The sequence below is a fragment of the Peromyscus maniculatus genome, chromosome X, assembly GCF_049852395.1.
Source record: "Peromyscus maniculatus bairdii isolate BWxNUB_F1_BW_parent chromosome X, HU_Pman_BW_mat_3.1, whole genome shotgun sequence".
NCBI classification, from domain to species: domain Eukaryota; kingdom Metazoa; phylum Chordata; class Mammalia; order Rodentia; family Cricetidae; genus Peromyscus; species Peromyscus maniculatus.
In genome coordinates, this window is record NC_134875.1 from 93,974,235 (window position 1) to 94,001,210 (window position 26,976).

Below are 26,976 nucleotides of genomic sequence, written 5' to 3' on the forward strand. Positions count from 1 at the left end.
AGGGAAAGGCTTTGTTTTTTTTAATTTTTAGAGACAAATAGGCTACTAAGCTGCTTAAGTGAATTAAAGTGATCAACAAGAATATGGACAGTAAAGATGCCAAAGATTAAATAGAGTCAATGTACCCAGACTTTCAGCACTTTGTTAGAGGGGAAGAGGGAGGAAGATAGGGAATTTGTTTGAAGCTGTTATTTTATGAAAAGGTGTTTTTGTCTTTACTGTATCTGTGCATCAGTGTTAATTTTGCCCAGCAGTTTATATGTGCTTCCTAAATATTGCTAAGTGATATTTCCCATTTGTGAAACAAATGTTAATCTTCAATGGTAGGTCACTCACATTTTGAATGTAACAATAGCCCAAATTCTTTGAATGTGTTGGTAAAACATGTTTGTTTATGATGGTGACAAGAAATGTAAAAGTAATGATTCCCATACAAATTGGCTTTAGAAAAAGCCAATTTGATAAATTTCAGATTACTGATAATTTCAGACTATTTTTTATAAATGAGCCTTTGTCTCTAAATATAGATTAAGCACACACCTATTTAAAACATGAATTGTACTTTTTAATAGTAAAAGTCTTTGTATAACATACAAATATACAAATGCATATAGAAGGTCCCCTTTTATATCTCCAACTAGGATGCACAAGCATGTAAACTCATTTATAGCTACTCAGTAGAACTATTTATTTTGTTCCTTTCTTATCTGTGAATATCTATGCTAATTTGAAATGTTTTCAAAAGCTCAATTTTCAACTAAGTCTGTACTAAGAACAATGAATGGAATAATCTTACTCTGGAAAGAGAAAAATAAGTGTGGATGAATATGGTGTTAAGATAGACTTGTGAGCAATGCAGTCTAAAAGGATGGATGAAGCTTTGGCATCAAGTAGAGCAATGTCATGGTGATTGAAATAGCTTCAATTTTACTACTAAACTAAGCCAGAAGGAAAAAGAGCTATGAAGATTCTACCTATATGTGTGCCGTTTTGAAGCTGATAATTAGAAGATAGTGAAAACTGTGTAATTGACCAGTATGGTATAGTGAAAAAAAATCAGTCAACAGTCAATTGTTTAGAATGTTGAACTGAGATAGTGATTAAAAGTTAAGTTTACTGTTGATGTCTATTCCAATGAAAACAATTTGTGATGTTCTAACATTATCAATTTTATACAATAATTATGTTTTATACCTACAGTTGTTGCCAGAAAGTAAGTCAACCCTTCTGACAGGAAGAAACAATAATGGTCAAAAAGATCCTATTTATTAAGAACAAAAAAGTAGTCAAGTTAAGGTCTTTGGATACCATCTTGGAAAACATTGGGGTGAGGAAATATGATATGTTGTATAGAGGCATCTCTTCTATGCTCCTATCAAAATGAATAAGACCTCAGGGCATTCTACAATGACACTTTCATCGCTTTCTTTTGTGTATAACTTTAGGTGGCTTTCTCAGAACCTTGAGTTTAGAGGCAGAAGAGGCAGCCAGGTTGAATAAGCTAGGTGTATACTATCTAAAACTTGCCCAATGATAAGAGGAAATTTTGTGGTATTGATCCCAGCAGGACCCTCTTCTAGATTTGTTTCTTCTCACTGTACACAGCGGTGTGAGGCAAGCCTTTGGGGCTTTATTTGGCTCAAGGTATTTCTCAAAGAAACTCTGACAGTATATTGTACAAAGTCTGTGAAATTTCCTCTTAACATTATTTGAATTGAGCTATCTGGAGAATGTGATTCAAACCATATATCCATTTCTATAGTGTATATCATCATGGAAGTCATTGTACATACACCATCTGATTTAGAAATCAGCTAATTTATGTCTTTTAGGTATCTGTGTTGAAGTTAGTGGGTTACTACAAGTTATTCTTACTCAATTATATACTTGGAGATTGTTCTAGTTTTTCTATCACATGGTGAAGACTGTGACCAAAAGCAACTTGAGGAGGAAGCAGTTTACACATTTTACAGCTTATAGTTCATCATGAAGGGAAGTCAATGCAGGAAGAACTTAAGGCAGGAACCTCTAGTCAAGAACTGAAGAACAGACCATTAAGGAATGTTGATTACTGATTTGCTCTTCATGGCTTGCTCAGTTTGCTTTCTTGTATCACCGAATACCACCTACTCAGGGGTGGTACCAGCCACAGTAGGCCAAGCTCTTCCACAACAATCATTAATCAAAAAAATGTCCCAGAGTCTTGCCTACAGGCCAATATCATGGAGGAATTTTCTCAATTGAAGTTTCCTCTTCCCAGATGACTTTAGCTTGTCAAGTTAACACCAAATATAACCAGGACACATATATTTCTTGAATAAAATCTATCTTATTTTTGTTGTTGAAGTTTCTGAGGATATTGGGATAATTTGAATTTGGATCCTATTTTTCTAGAAATCATAGTCTACTCAGTTTTCCTGGCACATAGTCAGCACAAAACTATCATTTGTTGTTGAAATAGTTTAAATTAAATACCTCTCATTTAATTTAAGGATGTGTATTCAAGATTATGATGGAGAAACCTATAGAGACAACCAAGTCAAACTAGTGGGAACTCATGAAATTTAGACCAACACCTTCAGAACCTCCATGAGACTGGACTAGGCTCTCTGCATAAGTGAGACAGTTGTGTAGCTTTATCTGCTTCAGGGGACCCCTGGCAGTATGATCAGGGTCCATCCCTGGTGCATGAGCTGGCTTTTTGGAGCCCATTACCTATTGTAGGACACCTTGCACAGCCTTGATGCAAGGGGAGGGGCTTGGCCCTGCCTCTACTGAATGTACCAGGCTCTGCTGACTCCCCATGGGAGGCTCCACCTTGGAGGAAGTGGGAATGGGAGGTGGGTTGTAGGGGATGCAGGAGGGGCAGGAGGAGGGAAGAGGGGGATCTGTGATTGGTATGTAAAATGAATAAAAAAATCCTTAATAATAAAAAATATGCTTGTTGGGTAAGACTGTTGGTTGCTTCTCTCCTTTAAAAGCTTGTGTGTTGCCTTCTGATAACATGAAAGCTAGGGAAGAGGATTTTGGGTCAGTTCTAGCTCAGGAACTTCTGGGCCCTACTTCTGAAGTGCATGATGTCTTTAGCAGTAGGGAATTACCTTCCATTTCTGAGGATCAATAAAGACAATAGCAATAGCCTCTAATGTTTTGGGAATCCATTAGACAACCTTGAATAATACCTTGAAAGAGGCCTTCTCATGCCTGGTGATGGAGTTTTTGTTAGATGATCTTTGGCCCTTGGAAGGAGTATTGTCAGCCCAGATGAGAAAATTTCACTTAAACTATATATTTATGTGTATGTGTAATTGAATATGTATGTGCATATGTATACACTGACTTAAGTGTACTATAAATATTTTGGGGTAGATAGTCAATAGTATGATTCCTTATGACATTTTTTAGACATTTTTACTTTATTTTACCCTCTTCCCTCCTTCTTTTGTATTTTTTCCTCTGTCCTCCTTAATTACAGCCCACCCATCTTCCTCATTTCCTCCATCAGATTCTTTGTATCCTGGTATTTCACTCTTTATTACTTTTCTACACCAGCACATTTTAGATTCCTTGTTTGTACAGTTATTCCACCCATATATTAAGATTTGGAGCTAGGAGACTCAGACTATAGAGAAAATGTGATGTTTGTCTTTCTAGGTCTGTATTATGTTACCCATTATCATCTATTCTACTTTCATTCATTTACCTGCAAAGTTCATGATTTTATTTTTCTTTAGAGCTGAATAGAGTTCCATAGTATTTATGTGGCACATTTTCATTATCCATTCAGCAGTTGAAGGACATTTAGGTTGTTTCCACTTTCTAGCTACTGTGAATAGAGCAGCAATCAAAATGGCTGAGTAAGTATCTATGGAGTAGGATTCCAAGTCTTGGGAAAATGCCAAGTAGTGTAGTTGGTCTTACTCTAGATTTATGTTTAGCTTTTGTAGATTTCTATGGTGGTTACACAAGTTGTGATTCCACAAACAGTGATAAGGTTTTGTTTTTCCCCACACTTCCAACCCAGTATTTGTTGTCAAATATTCCATTGATCTTTGCCATTCTGTAAGAGAGGGTACAATGAAATCTCAAGGTTGTCTTGATTTGCATTTCTCTAATTATTAGGGGTGAATAACATTTCTGAGGTATTTATTAGCCATTTTTTCTTTTTTGATAATTCTGTTCAGGTCCCAGAACTATTTTTTGAATGATTCACTACTATATGGTGGAACTTGAGTTTGAATACACATATGTCTGGCTTGAAATTATATAGACATTTAAGATATATGTATTCAAGTGTTCAGTAACTATTTATTGATTTCTATTAAATATATTCTGTGTAAGAATAGCTTTTAACTCATATGTTTCTTACATTCAACATTAGATTGATTTGTAGGTACATTTTGCAAACAAAATTAACCAAATAAACATATATGCAAGATATTTAAAATAACAACAAAAGACATTTAATGAAGATAATATTCTTCTATTTCAATTTCTGACAGGATTTTGATTATTACTGTAAGATCTCATAAGACATGTTTGCTAATTTCCAATGTTTTGAAAAAGTCCAATTTGAATTATGCTCTGAGAGAAACATTCTACTTCAAAACTCTTTTATTTTCTTAGTAAATAAACTTTTAATATATCTGCTGTAAACAATGATAATTTTGTTTAACTATTTGAAAAGCCACTTTTCATTGAAGATTTTAGTTCAAGTATTTCTGAGAAGGAACATGTTAATGAATGAGTTAAAATTTTAAGTAGCTTGGAGTCATTAAATAAGAGCTTTATGAGTATTTAAATATCTTGACTGAAGCAAAATTTCATTTTTAATCTAAATTATGTTGGAAGCACACTTATATCAATTTAATCAAATTTTTTTCTAATAAACTTTTAAAAACATTTAGTATAATTGTCCATTTTGTTTTTATAACAGTTGTGATACTTCTTCATGTCACTTACATTAGAGGAAATTAAATATTTTAAATCAGTGATATGCAATAAAATGAAAAACATTCCAAATTCTGGCTAGTATTCTCTTTTCTAGCTTACAAATTGCCTGCTATGAATTAGCTGTGAAGTTTCATAAAAACCTCTGCCAACACCAAAATAGCTAAGTTCCATGGGGAAAATCAAATATAGTGAACTAATGAGAACCTCCAAACACTGACATATTATATTATAGAGTGAAGAAATGAAATTGAAATATGATTTAACTTTGTCTCTAATCTTAAGCAATGGGAATTTGTTAGAACCCAAGGGTCAATGTCAAGAATTTTGTTCAATATATATATATATATATATATATTCTTTACATACATATATGTTTATATATGTGTGTATATATACATATATAGAGAGATAGATAGAGAGGGAGAGGATTACTCTATCTCACATAAGATTCTCTCTCACATGGAGATGTATATTGTTGAAACTGAAGATATAATTCAATGGTTGAAAACTGGTGAGCTGGAGAGATAGCTAAGCGGCTAAGAGCACTTGCTGTTCTTACAGAGGATGAGGGTTCAGTTCCCACCACACACGACAGCACACACTCTCAGTAACTTCAGCTCCATCGGAATCAGGTTCCCTCTCCTGGCCATGCCAACAACTGTATGCAGATATGTACATACATGCACACAAAACACTCATACACATACACATAAAATGAAAAATAAATATATTATTTTAAAAGACAGAATTACATAATTGTTTTGATTCCTTCAGAGAAACTTTTTATCAAAGACAATTTTTAAATTCAACTTCTCAGCAACTATTTATTGAAATTTATTAAGTATTAATTATGATTCTAAATGTCTTAAGTTTATTAGTAGAAAGTATAAAGCATAGACAGATACACATTATTTTGAATATGATATTTATTATACTAGTGGATATGTGTACGGTATAGCAAAAACTTAAAGGTGAAATCCAAAAGAACTACAAAGAAATGGTGATACATGTGCATAATATAGCTTAGGTAGATAAGCTCATATAGATAGTCCAATAAGTAAAAACAAGAGTTTTACCAAAGTACAAATAAGAATATCATACACAGGCACCTATATGTGTAAGCCTGTATGTGTGGAGCAAAATTTGTTCAGGGATGAAACAACGTATGCCTAAGATGGTGAGATTTCTAAGAGCAATCAAATAGGGGTCACTGAAAGCTTTAACATGGAAACAAAACTAGTTTGTATTTCCAAATTTTCAATTTGTCGCAGTCCCTAGATGCTGGATAACTAATCACCTCAAACACCAGAAATTGATTCAGCAGTCTTTTTTTTTCTTAACAATTTCCATTGGTTAGGAATTTTAACTCAGTTTTACTCAGTGGGCCTGACTTAGATCCTCATGTAAGATTTTGATTGGTGCTGAATTTGTCTGAAGTGGAATAGGAAATGGACTGCTCAGCTCATCAACTTTTCCCTTCCTCCATCTTGTAAAATCTTACTAATTCCAAGGCTCCGCATTACTATTATTCAAAAGCTCTGTTTTCTCTTTCTCTCTTCTTAATGCTTAAACTCCCCCATATATGTAGTTAGAGTTTTCGTAATCCTCTGTCAAACTGATTCTCCCATTTTTAAGACAAATTAGGTGAGTTCCAGCACTGATGAAGCCACTTTTGTTCTAACACATCTAATTGATCCCACTTGTATGAATCCAAATGCTATTGATGCCATTGAGAAACATTCTCTTGCAAATCACTCAAAATATACTCTATGCAATGTTGAATCTCTTTGTCTCTCTTTCATCAGACTCATAACACGTTCATGATGGTCCTACCTCCTATATTAGGACTGAGTTTTTCTAAAACAGCTCCAACTTAAATGACTGAAGTTAGGTCAAACTTAATCAGATATCTATTCTCTCTTGCTTTTTTTTAACTTGATTTTTCTTGAAAAGTACAATTAAAATTTTAAGATAATTCATATTTCTTCCACCAGACAACCATACTAGATTGTCTGAAGCAGAACTAGGCACTTTTCTAACAAAGTTGACTACTGTTATGTATTTATATTATATGGAAGTGGGGTTTTAAACAGTACTGTGCTGTGGGATGTCTTTCTGCATGCTGTGAATATGTGTTCCTCTGATTGGTTGATTAAAAAAAAAGCTGCTTTGGTCTATGGCAAGGCAGCTTAGAGGCAGGTGGGAAATCTAAGGACAGAGATGGTAAAGAGAAAGGTAGAGTCAGAAGAGATGCCATCTGCTGCCAAAGGAGCAGCAAGCTGCCATCAGACTGGTAATGTCACTGCTATATGGCAACTTATGGGTTAATAGAAATGGGTTAAGTTATAAGAGCTAGCTAGCAAGAAGCCTGCCATAGGCCATACAATTGGTAATTAATATTAAGCCTCTGAATGATTATTTTATAGGTGGCTGAGGAGCTGTGGGGCCAGGCGGGACCAGAGGAATGTGAAATCAGGGAGCTGGGTGGAAAAAAATCTTCCAGCTATAATATGGTGAAAATAATTTGTGAGTTATAATGCTTATACTATGACCTTAGTTATAAAAATTTCTTGTCATGGGAAATGGTTGCTCTTAAAACCTTTATTTTTTTATTCATGCTCCTATTATTTTCCTAGCACACAGAACATGATAAAAACTCAGCAATATGTGATGGATGAATGAAAAAATATACAATTACAAATGGGTGAAAGTATTAGTTATCTGATTTTATCTTGCATTGCAATTCCACATATTTGTAAGAATTCAATTCTTGGAGCCCTATCATCAAAAAGTTTTGATTCAGTTGGTCTAGGATGTAGGTGAATAGTTTACATTTGTAACAAATTCTTTAGGGACAGAGACAAAAGTGGTCTGAAGTCTACAAATTGACAAGAGTTAGGAAAGATAATTAGTCAAAGTACAAACAGGTCTTTCTTTTAGCCTGTAGACCTTTCTCTGTTTTGTGTTGCACATTTGGCTATTAAATATTTGAATCAATCCTGTCTTCTGAGCCTCGGATCATTATTTTTTAATTTATTTTTTATTCATTGTACATACCAACTACAGATCCATCTCTCATCCCACCTCCTGCTCTCCCCCCTGCCTTCCCCTCCCCAACCCACCCCTCCTCCCCTCCTCTAAAAGGGTAAGTTCTCCCATGGGGAACTTTTATTTGTCAACATTTTTGTTGATATAAGAGCTGGTAGATAGAGTCAGGCTTAGTTTATTTAATCAGAAAATTGATTATGAAGTTTGAATTTTTATCTGAAAATTACTGTTTGCCATGCAACAACAACATCAATAATATGTAAAATAAAATCTACAATACCATATCCTTAGTTTATGTCTCAATAAATGAAATGTTTCAATAAAATGAAGTATTATGTACACAGTATATAAAAAAATTATAAAATCAAATAACTGGTAATGATGCATTTTTAAAAGGTATTTTTAGTTTTTAAATGGGAATTTATTGGTGTTACTACATTGGTTTATTTCACAAATTGTTATTGGTGAATCCTTGCACAAAAAATCTATTAGTCTCCCCCGAGGACTGGGATCGACCTGTTAGACTCAGTCCAAGCAGGTCCAGTCCCCTCCTCCCAGACTGAGCCAAGCGTCCCTGCACAAGTCCCAGGTTTCAAACAGCTAACTCATGCAATGAGCCCAGGACCTGGTGCCACTGCCTAGATGCCTCCCAAAAGACCTTGATCTGCTGGAGGTGAAGGGTTCACAACACGCCCCCACGGTCGCATATACCAGGCGGACACTTCTGCCTAGCCAATTCCAGGTCAGGATAGGCATTTCCGGGTCAGGGCGTCTCTTGTAACCAGGATACCTGGCGGACCTGGACACCTCCGCCTAGCAAGTTCCGGGTCAAGGTGTCTCGTGTAAACAGGATCCGTGACGTTACATGGCCACGTAAGCGCGCAACATTACCATGTGATCTACGCACACGTGTGGAGTAGTGATGTGACCTGGCCACGCCCCCAGCCGGTTTTAAAGCGTAGCGCCATATTCCTGGTTCTCTCTCTCTCCCTCTTCTCCATGCACGTGTCTCTCCCACAGGCCTGCGCACTCTATCCCTTTATCTCTAATAAACTCTTATAAGCAGATTCTGTCGTGTTTCATGACACTTCCTTGCAGGGTAAGAATACAACGCAGCTAAATAACTAACAGGAGGTGGGAATGAGGAGTGGGCTGGGGGGAAGGGGAGGGGGACAGGAAGGGAGAGAACAAGGGAATCTGTGGCTATTATGTAGAACTGAATAGTATTGTAAAATAAATAAATAAATAAATAAAAACCAAAATGTAACTACAAGGGATTCAGTTTAAAACACTGAAAAAAAATCTATTAGTGAGTTTTATAGATTTAGAAACATTTAGGTTATAAATAAACTGTAGAGTACCATAGTTCCCCTTATATCCGTCTGTTTTCCCATAGGAAGCCAATTCCTAAATTTATTAAATTGAAAATTCCAGAAGTAAAAAAAGTCATACATTTTGAAATGTATGCATTTTCAGAGTTGAGAAGAAATCTTGTGCCATTCTGCCCTGTTCTGCCAAAGATGTGAATCAGCGTTCCATGTAGCATGTCTTTGTGGTATCATTTGCTGCTTAATAGACTTCTGTTATCACATTGTCATAGTTTCAATGCATTAGAGCTAGTATTTTTATTATTAACCATTAATTTTATTAGTTTTCTGTGACTAATGTGTAAGTAAATCATTATCAAAGTTATGGAAGTGTCTGAAAAGACATACTGAAAAGTTAGAAAGTTTCTTACTACTTGTGATTTCATACATCCACTGTGAGCCTTGAGTTATATCATTGCTGTTAAGGACAAAGTATGGTGTTTTTCATGCATTGGGTATTAATACTTCATTATGACAAAGTTATCCAGCTCTTTAGTAGCACTAATTTTACTTACTTGATGAATATGTTAGTTGTGGCAGAAAGTGAAATGTCTTTTTTTTTTCATTTCATTTTTCTTTCTAAATTCTGTATTTTATAAGTCAAAGTAGATGTAAACTCATATTATGGACTGATTCTCTTGTATAATCAGGAGGAAAATGTATTCCAAGCCATTTTACTATGTTACTGATGAAATAGTTGGATAAACTCAGCATATAAAGCAGAACTCATGCACAATTAGGTGGACAATTCCCTACAAGTAATTCTGAGTTACAGCTCCAACCCTTTAATTGGACAAATAATGAGAAAAACCATCACCTTTTATAAATGCTTAATTCCTTTAAATGACAAAATGCTGTATAATTTACTTTCTTTTGAAGCATCTGACAGTTTTTATGCTATTCTGGACTAGTCTGTGTTTATTTTAGTGCAAGAACACATTGAGAGTGAAAAGACAAAAATGAAAATGATGTTCCTTTTAATTTGTAAACTGTGCATGCTTGTGGAGTTCTAAAGATAACTCTGTTTATTAGTGAGAACAAGTCATCAGGGCAGTTACATGTGTAATCTCCCTAGGCAACATTAGAGGAAATAGTCTGAAAAAGGGAGTTGTTTATGGTCTCCATGTCATTCCTCTTTCAGAGATATTTTGTCTGGAACATGGGAATAGAAGTTAAGATGAAGAGCAGAAAAGCACACATTTCCAGTTGTTCAGAAAGTAACCACCCCGCTTTTCTCAGACAGATTCTTCCATAGACTGGTGGTATAACAGATTGCACATGAGATGGAGGGGAGAAATGCCCACTGAGCTGCACAAGTGGTATGTGTGTGTATTGAATTTAAAACATGTGCTATTAAATTTTAGTGGCTAAAACACTAGATATGTGATATATTCACCTGCAAGCTTTGCAAACTTTATGAAAATCTACATTCTATTGTGATTAGTGAGCATAGGGATATGCCACCTTTGGTCTGTTTTAACTACGTATAATGTATAATTTACACCACATGTTATTATTATGCCTATGTTTTATTCACTAACTTTTGCCCACATAATAATCCTATAAGCAACTTGTTCCAAAAACATTCACTAACATAAATTATACTATTTCCTTTTCCATTTGAGTATAAATTAGTAAATATAACAGGGCTGCTGTATTGAAAATGCAAAAACATGAGAAACTACTAAGTTAGGATATAATTGTATATCTGCTAATTATTTTAAATTCGATACATATATAATGATAGGAGATTAAGGAGGAAAGGAAGTAGTATTGGTTGACAGAGATGATAGAGGAAGGCTGAGTTTCAGCCTCAGAGGTAGAGTTGGCCTTGTGACAAGAGGTGGAAGAATGTTCAAGGCAGAAGCAATAGCATCAAGAAAGACCTGGAGAAGAAGAGTTACCATGGAAAAGTCTGTTATTAGCAATATCACTGTGACAAATTGAGTAGATTATACTGCATATGCCTCTAGTCCATTGTTTGGATGGCTACTTTGGTGGAAAATATGTTTTTTAATTTAAATTTAATTTTAGAAAAAAGTAGATGTTTTTCAATTTGTGGGTACAATGCTCAGTAATTTAACACTAAAATATGAAAAATGTTAATATGGTAGATTTTTTTTTACATTATTTGTGACTATTTCAATACACTTGAAACTGCGACAAGGTGGGAGAGACATTGAACTTTGTGTAAACACAGGGAAGCCGGAAATGTATAGTTAAGGAACCAAGTGGGGATGGGGGCCTGTTGGGCAGAATATACCTCAGAGGAGGCATAAAGGGTAAGGGCATTCTAATGCAAGTGACAGGACAGCAACTCTTGTTACAACTGAACTAGAAAAACCAAAGACAGGAACCAAGAGCAGCAAGGCCTAGTTGAACAGAGTGCTCAGAGCAGCCTGTCTAAAGTTTGATCAAGGGGAAAAATCTGTCAGTATGGTAAACTGGTCTCATTAATTCTTGAGTTAGCCTTGACAAATTTGAAATATTGGAGTAGTCTTCTCATTTAAAACATTTTTTACTCACAAATCAAATAAAAGAGCTTGCAGCACTCCTGATAACAAACTTTATTGCTATAAATCCACTGACATCTCACTTCATTTTGATACTATTATAGAGGAAACGAGATGATGAATCATGAAAATGATGCTATTTTCTTGCCTTACAAAGCAACTGCTAAATAAAGGCAGAGTGAAAGCAACCTTTTTCCAGCTGTCTCATTGCCTTTTTAAGCCTGCATTATAAGTTTCTACAAAACGAATTGGAGAAGACCATAGAATACTAAACTACTAGGACTCCTATGAGCTAAACGCAAGACTTTCATCAGATTCAAAGGACTTGGAGCCTGGAGATATGGAAGGTTGTAGAGGGACTCAGCAGGAATTATTGGAAGAAATTAGGACGATAATTACCCAGAATGAAGCCTACAGCTGAGACCAAGGAAATTTGTTTTATCATGAATATTTCAGACTCAATCATGCTTTCTAAGGTCACATAAACTCAACAGGGAGACACTTATGGTTATTGCATATACTGATCTAGCATGTAATTAAATTTTCAAAAAGTATAAGGCCATCAGACTGCAAGTTCCTTAGGGACACATACCCTGACTTAGCCTGTGAGATCGTTGAAGTCAATAAGCATTGTCTTCTTTTGTTAATGCTCATTCCCTTAGCATTACTGAAAATGACAGAATTTCATATTCACAGTCATGAAAAATGGTGTGAAATACACTAATTTTTGCCATTAGTGAGTTCATGGGAGAGTTTGATAGACAGACAATAGAATATTCACAACACTATGTCCTAAAACATCATCTTAAGGACATGTAAAGCTAATGGTAAGAGAACAAGCAGGGACAGTGCAGAGATTTAGATGAGGGAGGCCGAGTGATACTGGGAAATATGAGATCAGAAAACAGGAGTTAGTAAATAAAGAACATTCACAGAAATTTCTGCTCAGAAGTGGAAACATTTTTATTGAAAAATATTCTTCTCTCGTACAATACTTCACAACCACAGTTCACCTTCCCTCCATTCCTCCCAGTTCCCATATGACTGTCCTCTCCATAGTCACTTCCCCTCCGTTTCCTTTGCAGGAAAGACCAGGCCTCCAAGAGACTACAACCAAACAGGACCTAGTACTTGGGGAAATCATTTTAAAAGAAGATGAGAATGTGTACTGTAGGAGACTGCACATAACCTGGTGAAATGGAGAAACAAAGAATAAGGGGTGAATGAGATTCTGGGAGAGAAACTACAGTGATTCTGGGCAGATGATCAAGATTGTGAATTTTATTCTGAAACCTCTGGAGAACCATTAAATAGTTTTAAGCAACATGAAAGTGCAAGAAAGTCCAGTACAGAGATTGTTTCAGTAGTCACCATTTTCATGTAGTTGTGGTGGGAGATTAAACTAGGATAGAGAGAAGGGGGAAAGCCTAAACTATTCTTGAGCAAGACATAAAAGGTTGAAGATCATTTTATGTGGGAACTTAAAAAGAAGATATGTACAATGGAGACCAGATTGCTGACTTTCTTGGTTTGTATCTTCCTGTTATTTCACCAATGCTTAGCATATGAAAGGTTCCAAGAAGATAATTCTTTAATGTATGTGCAAATAATTTGACACATATTACTGATCCACTGAGATATGTCTTCTAGGGCCTGCTTTTACTTCTGCCATATGAGACAGTGTCTGCACAGTGTCCAATTTTCATCTATAGAGCTTACTTTTTTTGCTTTACCATGCGATTTTTATAGTACAGGAACCTCTTGTTAGCTCCACAATCAGAGCAGTTAAGAAATCCTAAGGATTAACCAAGGATATTCCATAGTCATTGGTGAATACAAATGATAAATGAATGTGCCAGTTTTCCCACTCTTCACTGGGGCTTTCCTGAACTCTAGTCTGCACAATTCCTCAGAAAATCTCTTGTGGAATGTAGTTTCAAAAGCTTATAACTGCAGTCTTCCTTTAGCATATTACTGACTTTCTCATTTTCCCCTCTTAGTTCTTCTGTTTCTTTAGTTGGGCTTCCTGGGTTCATCTCTCCCTGCAAGGGAATCCTTACAAGACTTCTGCATCTAGGGACTCATATCTAGTCCAGGGGAAGATGATTAAATAAATTTTAAGATTTATTTATTTGTATGAATATTTTGCCTATATGAGTTTGTGTATACCACCTGTGTGCATTGCCTAAAGAGACCAGAAGAGAGCATCAGGTATCCTAGAATTAGAGTAACAGAGATTGTGAGCAGCCTTGTAGGTACTGGGAACAGAACCCAGGTCCTCTCCAATAGGAACAAGTGATCTTAAGCATTAAATAATCTCTCCTGCACAAATTAAATAATCTAATTTGGGTTTTTAAGGTTTATTTAATTTTACTTTATATGCATTTGTGTTTTGTCTGAATGTATATTTTGCACCATGTGCATAACTGGTGTCCACCAGAGGCCAGAAGTGGGTGTCCGGTACTCTGGACCTGGAGTTACAGACAGTTGTTAGCCACCATGTAGATGCTGAAAATGAAACTTAGGTCCTTTGGAAGAGCAACAAGTTCTCTTACCAACTAAACTATCTCTCCAGCCTCCATTAAATAATTTTAAAGATAAAACATTGTTTCATAAGAAAAAAGGAAACACACAAGAAATGAAATTCAGAGAGGGTAAGACAAAGAAAAATAAATGCACATGAGAATTGCACCATGAGACCTTAGTCTTTTTCAAATGATAGAGAACGGAAAACACATTATTTCCATACACCGAACAAAGACTATGAAAATAATGTTGCTTTTCTAATTATTTAGCCCAAGCCACTGCACATTCATCTTCTATTAATCACTGTGACCTACAGACAGCTGTATTCCAGGTGGAGTGCATAAGCTCAAAGCCAATGGAGAAAGTAAAGTCCAGAATGTGCTGCATGTACTTACCTCTGCAGACATTCTCTCTTAGTTCAGTTTCCAGCTCTCTGAACAACAAATAAAGTTTTGTCTTTCACCAGTTGATATATCAAGCTTAACTTCAATGAATTGTCAACTATTTTCTACCAAAATCATACAGCTCACTTGCAAGGTAAAAAAAAAAATGTGCTCTCATAAGACTAATGATGATTTGACACATTCAGTATTCATCTGAAGTTACTCTGGGCTTTTAGGTAAAAGACATGAAGCATCATAAACAAAGAAAAAAGCAAAAAAGCATTTTTTTCATATGATTACCTAATCCTCATTCAGATTTGGTTTCTTACAACCAACTTGTTGAAGTTATGGTATTCTAACTTTTACACATACAAACCAAAGTTGCTGTTGTGGACACAAGCAATTAAAATGTACAGAAGATATGCATGAAGTGTGCATCAATGCACAAATAAGAATGGTATCATTTGACCAGGGTGGCTGTCAATCCTGACACTCAGGAGAAGAGACCAAGTCTTGAGTTCAGTGCCAGCCTGGCTATATAGAAAGATACTGTCACACACACACACACACACACACACACACACACACACACACACACACACACAGAGTTGTCTAGTGTTTCTTGAATTTAGGCACAGCTACTTAGATTTATACTATTTAAAGTGAAGTTCTAGAAATATGTTAGAAACAGGATTAATTCAATAACTTTTTCTTTTTGGTTTTGTTAAAATATTTTAATATATGTTAAATTATTTTTTGCTGGCATTCAAAGTAATGTTTTTCATTTAAAGTTTTATATATATATATATATATGTATATATATGTGTGTATATATATACATATATATATTATATAATCATTACTCTTTTCATATATATCATTATTCTCTGTTCTTTTAAATTATTATTTATTACTATTATTGTGTATGAAAGACACACAGAAACAGAGAGAGAGAGAGAGAGAGAGAGAGAGAGAGAGAGAGAGAGAGAGAGAGAGAGATATTTTGTGTATATATTAGCTTATGAAAATCAGATGTCAACTTTTATAGAGTGGGTTCCCTTCTTCCACCTTTCCATGGGTTCCATGGATCAAACTCAATTCACCAGCAAAAAAAGCTATTCAAACATGAAATATGGCAGAAATTCATGTTTTGAATTTTCCTTGTGCTCAGTAGGAAACATTTTGAATATCATTCTTGCAATGAGCATGGAAGAGAAGTGAAAGAACATTTGTTTTGTAAGCAAAGAAATGATTTTTGGTGTATTCAGTTCAAGAGGATAAAGGAAGGGGTAAATGAAATCAGTGTTTGAAAACTGAATAATTTTTGTCCTTGTAAGCAAAAAGAGTCAGTATGGGAAAGACTTTTAACAGTATTTTATTAACTTAATGTTCAAACCTTGAATTATTTGAACCAATGCGCTATAATCCTACATGATGCCCTATAAAAATTTTGACTTAAAAAAAACGGACAACTGCATAAATGCCAGAATTAATATTGCTGGGTCATGTGATATATTCATGTGATATTTTGTTAGTCTTGTGAGGAACTTCCCTACTGATTTCCATAATGGCTGTACCAGGTGTGCACAAGGGTTTGCTTTTATTCAAATCCTCACCACAATTTGTTTTCTTAATGACTGCCATTATGAGTGGGGTGAGATAAAATTGCAATAATGTTTAACTTGGATTTCTTTGATGACCATTGATGTTGGACATTTTTTACATATTCATTGACCATTTGTACATACTTTGTTTTTTGTTAACTGTCTTTTTGTTTATTCTTTGTATCTTTCATATCACGTAGCTCAATCAGAGTCATTTCCTGTCCATTTGTATCTTCCCTCTGCCCTTGTAACCCACCCTCCACAAAATAAAGTAAAATAAAATTTAAGAGAAAAAAGGAAAAATCTTGTCATGAAATCTATAGTGTGATATAGTGAGTCACATAGTAAAACCTTTCATCCATATATCTATGTGTGCAAGTGTTAATTACAGAGTCAATGGTCTGGTTTGAGGGCTCTGGTTCCTGCTATACTATTGATACTGGGCCTTCACTGGGACTCTTCTTAGAAAAACTATGGAACACTTCATGATTTTACATGTCATTCTTGTGCAGGAGCCATGATAATCTTTGCATCATTCAAGTTTTAGTATATGTACTGCCAAAGTGGGCACCGTACTTTATGTTTTTAGAAATGCCTTACCATTTTATTTGGTCATTTTTTGACTAGGTTGTTTTAATGACTCTGTTTCAAAACATCACAGAGCTACTAGCACATGTAGGTTTATTGCAACATTATTCATGATAGAGAAGCCATGGAAAGAATGATCCTAGGTGCCTATCAGTATAAGAACAGATGAGGAAAATTCAATATATTTGATATCTGACTATAAATACATATGAACTTTTAGCCATAAAGAAGAATGGTATTATGTAAGTTTCAGGAAAGTAGATGTAATTGGAGATAATCAGATTAAGTAAATTAGATCAATCTCAAGAGCACAAATATCACATTTTGTCTCACTTGTGAGTCTTAGACCTTATATGGATACATAAAATAATTTATTTACATATTATGTGAAAGTCAAATGAAAATTTACCAGGAGAACAAAGAGAAATAAACAGGTGGGAGGGCAAGAAAGGGGAGGGTAGCAGGGTATGGTGGGGATGTGCTCAAGGTACACTATATATTTGGATAATAGTAAATATAAACTTAGTATTATAAACCAACATTATATGTATGATTAGTTATTATCTATCCTGGTTCCATGAATAGTGAAGAAGTAAAACAGAGCAATTAAAAAATGAAAAGACAAGAATTTATTTTTCCCTTTTTTATTTACATTTTTTAAACAAAATACTTTTATCATGTTTATTCCCCTCTTTTGACTCCTTCCAGATTCTCCACTGTTGTGGCATATTAGTTAAATATGTGTTACATTCCTTATGCTGTGGAATATTTGTTTAATGATGCAAATGTTGCATTTGTTTAACTCTGTGAAGCTGTGCTACTTTACCTGTCTAAAACACCTGATTGGTCTAATAAAGAGCTGAACAGCCAATAGCTATGCAGGAGAGAGAAATAGGTGGGGGTGGCAGGCAGAGAGAATAAAGAGGAGGAGAGAATAGGAGAAGCAAAAATGGAGAAGGAGACAGGATGCTAGGGCCTGGCCTTCCAGCCACACAGCCAGATACAGAGTAAGGAGTAAAGAAAGACATATAGAACAAAGAAAGGTGAAAGCCCACAGGCAAAATTTAGATGGGATTATTTAAGAAAAGCCGGATAGAAACAAGCCAATCTAAACTGAGCATTTATAAGTTAGAATAAGTCTCTGTGTATTTATTTTGGGAGCTGGGTGGCTAGCCTCCAAAGAATGAAAAGTTAAAAACAAACAAACAACTAACGACAATCCTCAGTATTTATAAAGGCTTAGATTTTCACAATAGCCATTGAAAGAATGAAGACATCAACACACATATTTTCAATGGCAAATACAAGGGAAAATGTTTATAAAATAAATAAAATAAGGGGCTGGAGCGAGAGCTCAGTAGTTAAGAGCACATGCTGCTCTTGTAGAGGACCTGGGTTCCCACGTAGCTGCTCAGAACTATCTGTAACTCTAGCACCAGGGGATTTGATGACCTTTTCTGGCTGACACAGGCACTATGTGCACAAAGTGCATATACATACATGAAGGCAAAACATTCAATACACATTAAAAAAAATCTAAAATCCTTAAAAAGAAACAATAGAACACAAGCACATATGGATAACACACAGTATAGAAAATGAAAATAAATGGGACAAATATATAAAAAGATAGATTTGAGTATTTAAGTATGGCGTAGAGAAAATAGATACTTAAGGGCATAATGTTAAATCCACAAGTGTTAAATTCTGTAGAAGTGGGCTGAAGATATGGCTCAGAGGTTAAGAGCACTGGCTGCTCTTCCAAAGGTTCTGAGTTCAATTCTCAGCAACCACATGGTGGCTCACAACCATCTGTAGGAGACCTGGTGCCGTCTTCTGGCCTGCAGGCATACCTGCAGAACACATAATAAATAGATAAATCTTTAAAAAATAAAAAAATCCAATCTTAAAATTCTGTAGAACTATGATAAACCATTATTCAACTTACCCTTTAAATATGAGAAAATGAGAGCCACAGGACCAGTAATTAACCTTGTTCTGAAACTCTTTTTAATTTAGTTATTTTGTGTGCTTTTGTTTTGGTTTTGGTTTTATTTTTGATGTAGGGTTTTGTTATATAGTTCATGCTGGCCTTGAAGTCACTTTGTAGCCTAGGCTGACATTGATCATGGTGATCCTCTTGCTTCATTCTCCCAAGTGTTCTGATTACAGGTCTTTAGCACCACACTCGTCTTTTTTAATAAATTGGATTGTATATCAAAATCACTTTGTCTTATTTGACAAGTTTTGAGGAGATGATGACACTGCTATTTGAAGGAGTAAACTTTGAATATTATTGCTGTAGTCTAGATAAGCACAATTCACTTGCTAAACAAATATTTATGATGATGGTCCTGCTATCAGTTGAAGACTGAAAATATAAGGTTTGAACCTGAATGAGACAAATACATTTTAAGTGATATGATGGAATATTTTATATTATACACAAAAGGTACATTAATTAGTTTTACCTGAAAATATAAATTGTACAATTAGCATAATCTGTCAAAAATACTTTGATTTTTCCAAGTAATTCTATCAAAATAGAACAAGTTAACAGTTATATTGTAAAAGATCTGAAAGTTACCTGAAAAGTACTTGCCGAACATTTAATCATATTAGGCTTATTTCATCAGACTAAAAACTTAGCTTCTATCATTATCTTTAAAAACAAATGGTTGAAAACAAAAATAGAAACTATAAAGAAGAATAGAATCTTTACTCCCATGTATATAATACCATGATACAATAAGGTTGAATACCTAACTGAAGATAGTATTTAAATGAAATTACTCTAAGAACTACCTCAGCACAAAAATAGGTAAGTATAAATGATTTACAGATATACAACTGTCCAGCAACATAAATAATTTCAATTTGTGAAATAACAAAATTTCAATTCGAAGTCTTTTCAGGTTCCTAAAATTACTACTTGCTTCCATTTACTCCTGACAATGAAAATTGACAACAAAATCAAACAGGTGGATGATGTATAGTGCAAACTATCTTCCTTATTTAAAATGAATCTGATTGTATTGGGTCTTGCTCATTACTATGCACACATAACTTACCACTGAATCCTCAGTCAGGCTAGATTGTCTACTCATTTAGGTAGTAGGCAGTTGAAATGTCCTTTAGTCCCCAGGTTAAAATATACCCAAGGGCAAGAAATAAGAGACATAGGCCCTATGGCCCAGGGGCAATATTTCTATTGACATGTACTAAACAGAAAAAAAAGTATTTCACATACTCTGAAACAGTGCAACTGAGGGACTCAGAGATCATGTGATATTAGGTTAGTAAGACTTCATTACATAAGAAAAGATGTGCATACCAGCAATGTGAAAGGTCTTTTCCCCTAAAAAAGGAAAAATCTACTTGTCACTTCATTTTCCTTACATATTTGGCAAAGGTTTAAAAAGAGTAAGATTGTAAAGCATAAAATATCCAGTTTGGACTAAGACATAGGAAAATGATGCTTAATTATGCTATTGGAGGTCATTATAAACAAGATGATTAACATTTTCTTGACATTCAATTTGGCAAGATGCTCTAGGCTCCTAAATATGATTCACACACTTGGACACAGCTATTTTACTTCTGAGAATTTATTTTACAGAAATAGCCAGGCAGATGTGCAAACTTTTAGCCATAGAGATGTTGAAAGCTGAACCATTTAAAGCAAAGACAAACAAAAAGGACTATAACTTAGTAAGATTTTTAAATAATTGTGAAACATATAATGTATAATTCATGAAGAAAGAAGCAAGCATCCTTTTATATTGTGACCAAACACCAGGTTTTGGGCAATGGATAAATAAAACATCCAATTTGGGGAAACATGGTTCCGGAGGGTTAGTCCATGACCATCATGGTGGTGAGCATGGCAGCAGTTAAGCAGACATAGTGCTGAGCATTAGCTGAGAGCTTACATGTTCTGGTAACAGCCATAAAGCAGAGAGAGATAACTGGGAATGGTGTGAGCTTTTGAAATACTTCCCCCAACAAGGCCACATCTCTTAATCCTTCAAAAACAATTCTAGTAACTGAAGATCAAGCATTAAAGCATTTGAGCCCATGGGAGACATTATTATTCAAACAACAACAATGAATTGAAAAATAAAGTTTTAATATTTCATTGATTTTTTTGTGTCCTTTAACATAAGTTGTGTCAGATTATCCCCACCATAGGAGTTAACTTTTATTAATGTTTTAACATCTGTTCATAAAATCAGAGCTATCATTATATACTCAAAGTCATTCTAAATAAATTGTATTGTGTTCATTCAATATTAAACTATTTTCAATGATATATGAATGAATTTTCATCAAATATCCATATTTAGCATATTATCTTAAATTTCATTGTAGACCTTAAATTATATTGACTTTGCTTTGATTTATACTACCTAATTTTATATCTAAGCAGTATAATAATATTTAACATTAAAGTATACCTTTAATTAAAAAAATACTAGGGAATTTAATGCGGCTAGTCCAAGATATGAACAAGACAGCGGGCATGACAGTGGCAGTGAAGAGGCCTGTTTCGATTCTTCACAACCTTTTACATTAGTTACTGTAGGCATGAAGAAATTTTTTATACCCAAGTCACCTAATTCTTCTAATGAACCCGAAAATAAAGTTCTTCCCATGCCAACAAGTATAGGGATTTTCCTTGACTGTGATAAAGGCAAAGTCAGCTTCTATGATATGGATCACATGAAATGCCTGTACGAGCGCCAGGTGGACTGTTCACATACAATGTATCCAGCATTTGCCTTAATGGGCAGTGGAGGAATTCAGCTTGAAGAACCCATCACAGCCAAGTATCTGGAATATGAAGAGGACGTGTAGTTCAGACACCCCATGTGGCGAGAATGAAAACTGTGAACAAAAAAAAAAAAAAAAAAAAAAAAAACCAAAAAAAAAAAAACCTTATCCCTTATAGTTTGTTATATTTTATAATAATATAGCTTATTATATTTTCCGCTGGATAAATATATATTTCATCTTGTCTTCTAGGCCAGAATTCATAGGAAATAATTCTCTTGTAAATGATGTGCCAACAAGTAAATATCTTCAACACAGTTTAAATTCAAGAAATTGGCTGTAGTGAGTTGAATAGTATTGCCTATTCCACAATTTGTGTCCACCACTATCTTCCATTATGATGTTGCTGGTTAGTAAGTTACATGCAAATGTAATTAGTAAGTATATCAATATTAAATCATCCTGAATTTAGGTGTGTATACAATTCAAGGACCTATGTTTATAAGAGCAAGGAATGTCAGTTTCAGACAAAGTATAATTGATAAAACTCCAAGGACACAAGGAAAAGTTAGCGTGAAAAAGGCAGCAATCACAGTTGTTTCAGCAGACCAACAACAGTAAAAGTCCATCAGGAATTGGATAAAACAAGGAAAGGCTTTCCTGAGGGTCTTCAAGGGGAGCTTATGATATAATATCTTTGTAAAAATAATTTATTTTTATTTTATGTGTATGAGTGTTTTGTCCGCATGTATGGGTGCACCACATGTGTAGTGCCTGTGAAGACCATAAGAGGGCACCAAATCCCCTAGAACTGTTCTTACAGGTGGCTGTGAGCTGTTATGTGGGTGCTGAAAACTGATCCCAGGTCTTCTGAAGAGGACAAGTGTTCTTAACCATTAAATTATCTCTTTAGCCCAACAATTTTAGAACTATAAGTACCATTAATCATTAATATAGGAATTCACAACTACGTATAAATTTTCAAAAATAACTTTCACAACACTTTGTACTAGATGCAATTATTTTCCTACATAGAGATGAAGAAACTGGAGAAAACACAAACACTTTAAGCAACAGTTGATAAATGTCACAATCTGTATTGAAATACAGTGTGACTACATAAATATATATGCAAGTTTTGTATAAAAACTGTATAAAACCTCAAGTCCTCTCACTTTAGAGTGATGATAATTGTGAAATTTCTTAAACCCACACATTGACTACATTTTTATTTGAATAGGAGAGGTGACAGCAGGAGGTGAAAAGGGAAAGGATTCTACTATGATAGTCTATAAAGTCAAAATTGTAGTTTTTCTATCATTAATAAAAAGGAAAAATTTAAAATTATTTTAAAAGATACATATTTTAATGTTTCTTTGTATATATTACATCAAGTAACTGCAGTTAGCAATTAATCTTGATGATGTCATTATTTTAAATATTTTCTTGTTGATATAAGAATAAGTGTCAGAACTATAATTTGAAAAAAAAGTTAAAGTAGATTCTGAAAACCATGAGTGACTTTTGACTTTAAGAAGCTTCTTTTCTCATTTTTGGAAACTTCTTGGTGGTTTAAGAGGTTAAAGTTGTTTTCCAAAGAGCTGTGAAATTCTGGGAAACAATATGCAACCATTAATATACAGGAATACAGCTGTGGACTTGTATATTGTTAGCACAAATATTTTTCACATTAACTTTAATAAAGCTTTAAACCCATGTTCTGAACATCTCTTCAATTTTGTAAAATCTCTACCTAAATATTCTTGGCTATCCTTGATTGATTTCATTTTGTTAGAAGGGTATGCTCTAAGTCAATAACTTATCAACATAAAGGAGCTTGGTTTTATATTGTGTAGAGCAGGTGCATAACTAAATCTGCACCTTGGTTCTGCTGTTCTGACCTTTTGTGTCTTGTTTGGACCCTGAAAGGCTCAATGCAACATCTGCCCATTAGTTCCTAAAATCTATCCTGCCACTTAATGAAACTTCTCATCTTCTTAGCATTGTGTCTGCATTTGATTGTAAGATTCTTGATTCCCAAATACTGTGTTAATTTGAAAGCTATCACCTCCCTACCTAAAAATAAATACAATTACACATATACACATACAAAAGAATAAAAGATGATTTAGAATTTTCTCCAATTTAGAGCGCTCAAATCTTCCATTTTGGTATCAAAAGAGAGCTTTCATTAAACAAAAATTCCTTGAATTTATTTCATTTAAGGTCATTTAAAACCACATAACATTCAAAATATTAAAATTTAGTGTCAGTTTTTCATGTTGTGGCTGATTAAACTTAAAAGATACATAGCTCAATTCTGGTGCTGATAGATTAAGAGACTTGTATTCAGAAGAAAACAGTTACATTTTAACTAAAATGAACAAGGTTTTAGTTGAAAATAAATGAGATGCTCACATTAAAACTAATTGAAAACATCAAATAGATAACTAGCAAAAAATTAACATTTTCATACCAGTGATCATTGCCTGCTACTAAGAAAACCAAAACATAACTCATGAACAATTTTTTTAACATTTACTGAATTTTGGTAAGAATTCTCTTTGAATTCAGGATAGCATTGTCTTATTAAATTATCAAATGTATGAAACTCGTTCTGCGTAACTTTCAGTGTATTGCTATGCATAGCAAAAACATTTTTATCGTTATGTTTAATGTGTTTAAAGTAATTTAACTTCATACAAGCAATAAATACTAACTATATGGAGCTATTTTTATGAAAAGTGGTTATCTTCTACTGACAGACTCAAACTTATCTCCTATCTTTGAATGTTAATTCATAACCAAGTAACTGTGTTTGAAACTCAGGCAATGTGCAGTTTGAACAAACAAGATTTATGTATAACAGTGAATATAGAAATATATTTATTTTACACATACACACACATGCACATTCACACACACACACACACACACAATAATTAAAAGAATAAGAAAGAATAAAACATCCTGAACCACTTCTACAAGATCAAGAATAAAACTAGAGTTGCTGTTTCTTTTTTTCTTCCCTTAAATTGAAATTTGAAACCATTTACATTTGTGTTATTGGTGACTCCATAATCCAATTGGAAGAATATAGAAAAAAAACCAAAGAAACAAACTAAAAACACTGTAAACAGTTATTATAAGGGCTATATAAACCAAAGCCAACAAAAAGAATTGTTCTTGGAAACAAACATACACTCATAACCAGTTTAGGAGCATAGATTCTACATTGAACATATGGCAGATTTGTTCAAGCATATGGTACAGAAGTCTACACTTGCAGAAACATCCTCTCCTCTCCTCTTCCTTTCCTATGGGAATCCTTGGGGGAGAGAACATGTGCAGGGTTAATAAAACAATAAGAATCTGACAGACAGTTTAAGAGTCTTGTCTATTGAAATGACTCTCAAGCATAGGCTGAAATGTATTACTAGGCCTAATAAGAAAAACAAAAACAAAAACAAACAAACAAAAAAACAAATGGTTATACTACTGTTCAGAAGTTATGGTTCAAAAAAATTCGAATATTTAACTGTTAGTTAAACAACATTAGTTTTGCTTCTATTGGATTACCAGTACACAAAACATAATATTTCTTTAAACTTTTGGTTTACCTTTGGTTCAAAGAAGTACTGGATCACTGTGAATATAATTCAAGAGAATTTACAATTTGAAGTAGGAAAACAAATTTTCACTAAGCGCTAAGAAAATTATCTTTCTGCTTTGATAGTTATTAAGTAAAAGGTAGAGTGGTGTTAGCAGTAACTATAATGTTCTACCAATAAAAAATATTGATATTATTATAACTGTAATGTGTGATGATATTTTATTTATGCTTAAGTGTGGTGATATCTTATTTGCGCTTTAATAAATAAAGCTTGCCTGGAGATCAGAGGAAAAAGCCAGCCATTATAAGTAAACAAAGGGAGAGTGACTCAGTTCATACCCAGGGAGGTCTGCCCCTAGGTCCCATTCCTGGGCCCCAGGCATTCCAGGGGAAGACGCACCCAACTCCACCCCAGTTGCTGTGGACAGGGCTCCTGCGGGAAAGTTCCCCTTCTCCGAGACCCCCCAGCGGACCCTGCAATCTACATGCCCTGCCCCACGCCCATCCAAACCCCGCCACTTTCTGAGGCTTGGAGATCAACCCCCAGCTCCCATCTGGCCCAGAGAGCTCCCATCAGGCCCAGAGAAAGAGAGAGATCTCATTGGACAAAGAGCCCTCATTGGACCAAGAGTGAACTCAGGAGACAGGGAATCTGCCAGCCCTGATTAGACCAAGAGTGGCTTTCTGAGAAGTAGAATCTGCCACTTCTCATTGGACCAAGAGAGGCTTTCTGAAATGCAGAATCTGTCACCTTTGACTGGACTAAGAGCCCTGATAAGACCAAGAATGAATCTGTGAGTCACAGAATCAACTAGCTTGGGTTGAACCAAGAGCAACTCACTGAGACACAGAAGCTGCCTGCTCCAAACATACCAAGAGCTAAGATTAGACCCAGAAGGGCCCCCTGAGACACAGACACAACAAACACAGAGTGGACCAACAGCAACTCGCTCAGACACAGGCACCTCTGATACATATTAGACGAGGAGATGGGCAAACTTCAAGGCAGAAGTACATACAACAACATAAAGAGCAATACAGCATCACCAGAACCTAGCCCTCCTCCAACAGCAAGACCTGAACATCACAAAGTAGAAGAAGCAGAAGAAAGTGGCCTTAAGAATAGCATCATGAAGATGCTAGAGGCCTTTCAAGAAAAAATGAAAAATTAAATTCAGGAAAAGATAAACAAAAAAGTGGAGGAAAACAATAAAGAAAATGAGAAAAGTCAAACAAAAATGGGAAGAAATCTATAAAGAACTAGAGGAAAAGACAAATAAAAAAGTAGAAGAAAACAATAAATCCCTTAAAGAAAACCATGAAAAAGCGATGAAATAGGTGAGGGAAACAGTCCAAGACCTGAAAAGGGAAATAAAACAATGAAGAAGAAACAAACAGAGATAATGCTGGAAATAGAAAATCTGAGTAAATGAACAGGAAACAGATGCAAGCATAACCAACAGAATACAAGAGATGGAAGAGAGGATCTCTGGTGTAGAGGAAACAATAGAGGAAATGGATTTGTCAGTCAAAGAAAATACCAATGCCAAAAATGTCATAACACAAAATGTCCAAGAAATCTGGGACACCATGAAGAGACCAAACCTA

The 26,976-nt window shown here is 34.7% G+C and overlaps 1 non-coding gene across 1 annotated transcript; it reads right to left on the reverse strand.

Moving 5' to 3' along the window:
* Nucleotides 1-16,861: 16,861 nt before the first annotated feature.
* Nucleotides 16,862-16,965, reverse strand: LOC121825900 (U6 spliceosomal RNA). The gene has a single exon (XR_006068272.1). It is a non-coding gene; the product is annotated as a U6 spliceosomal RNA (small nuclear RNA).
* Between the last annotated feature and the right edge of the window lie 10,011 nt (nt 16,966-26,976).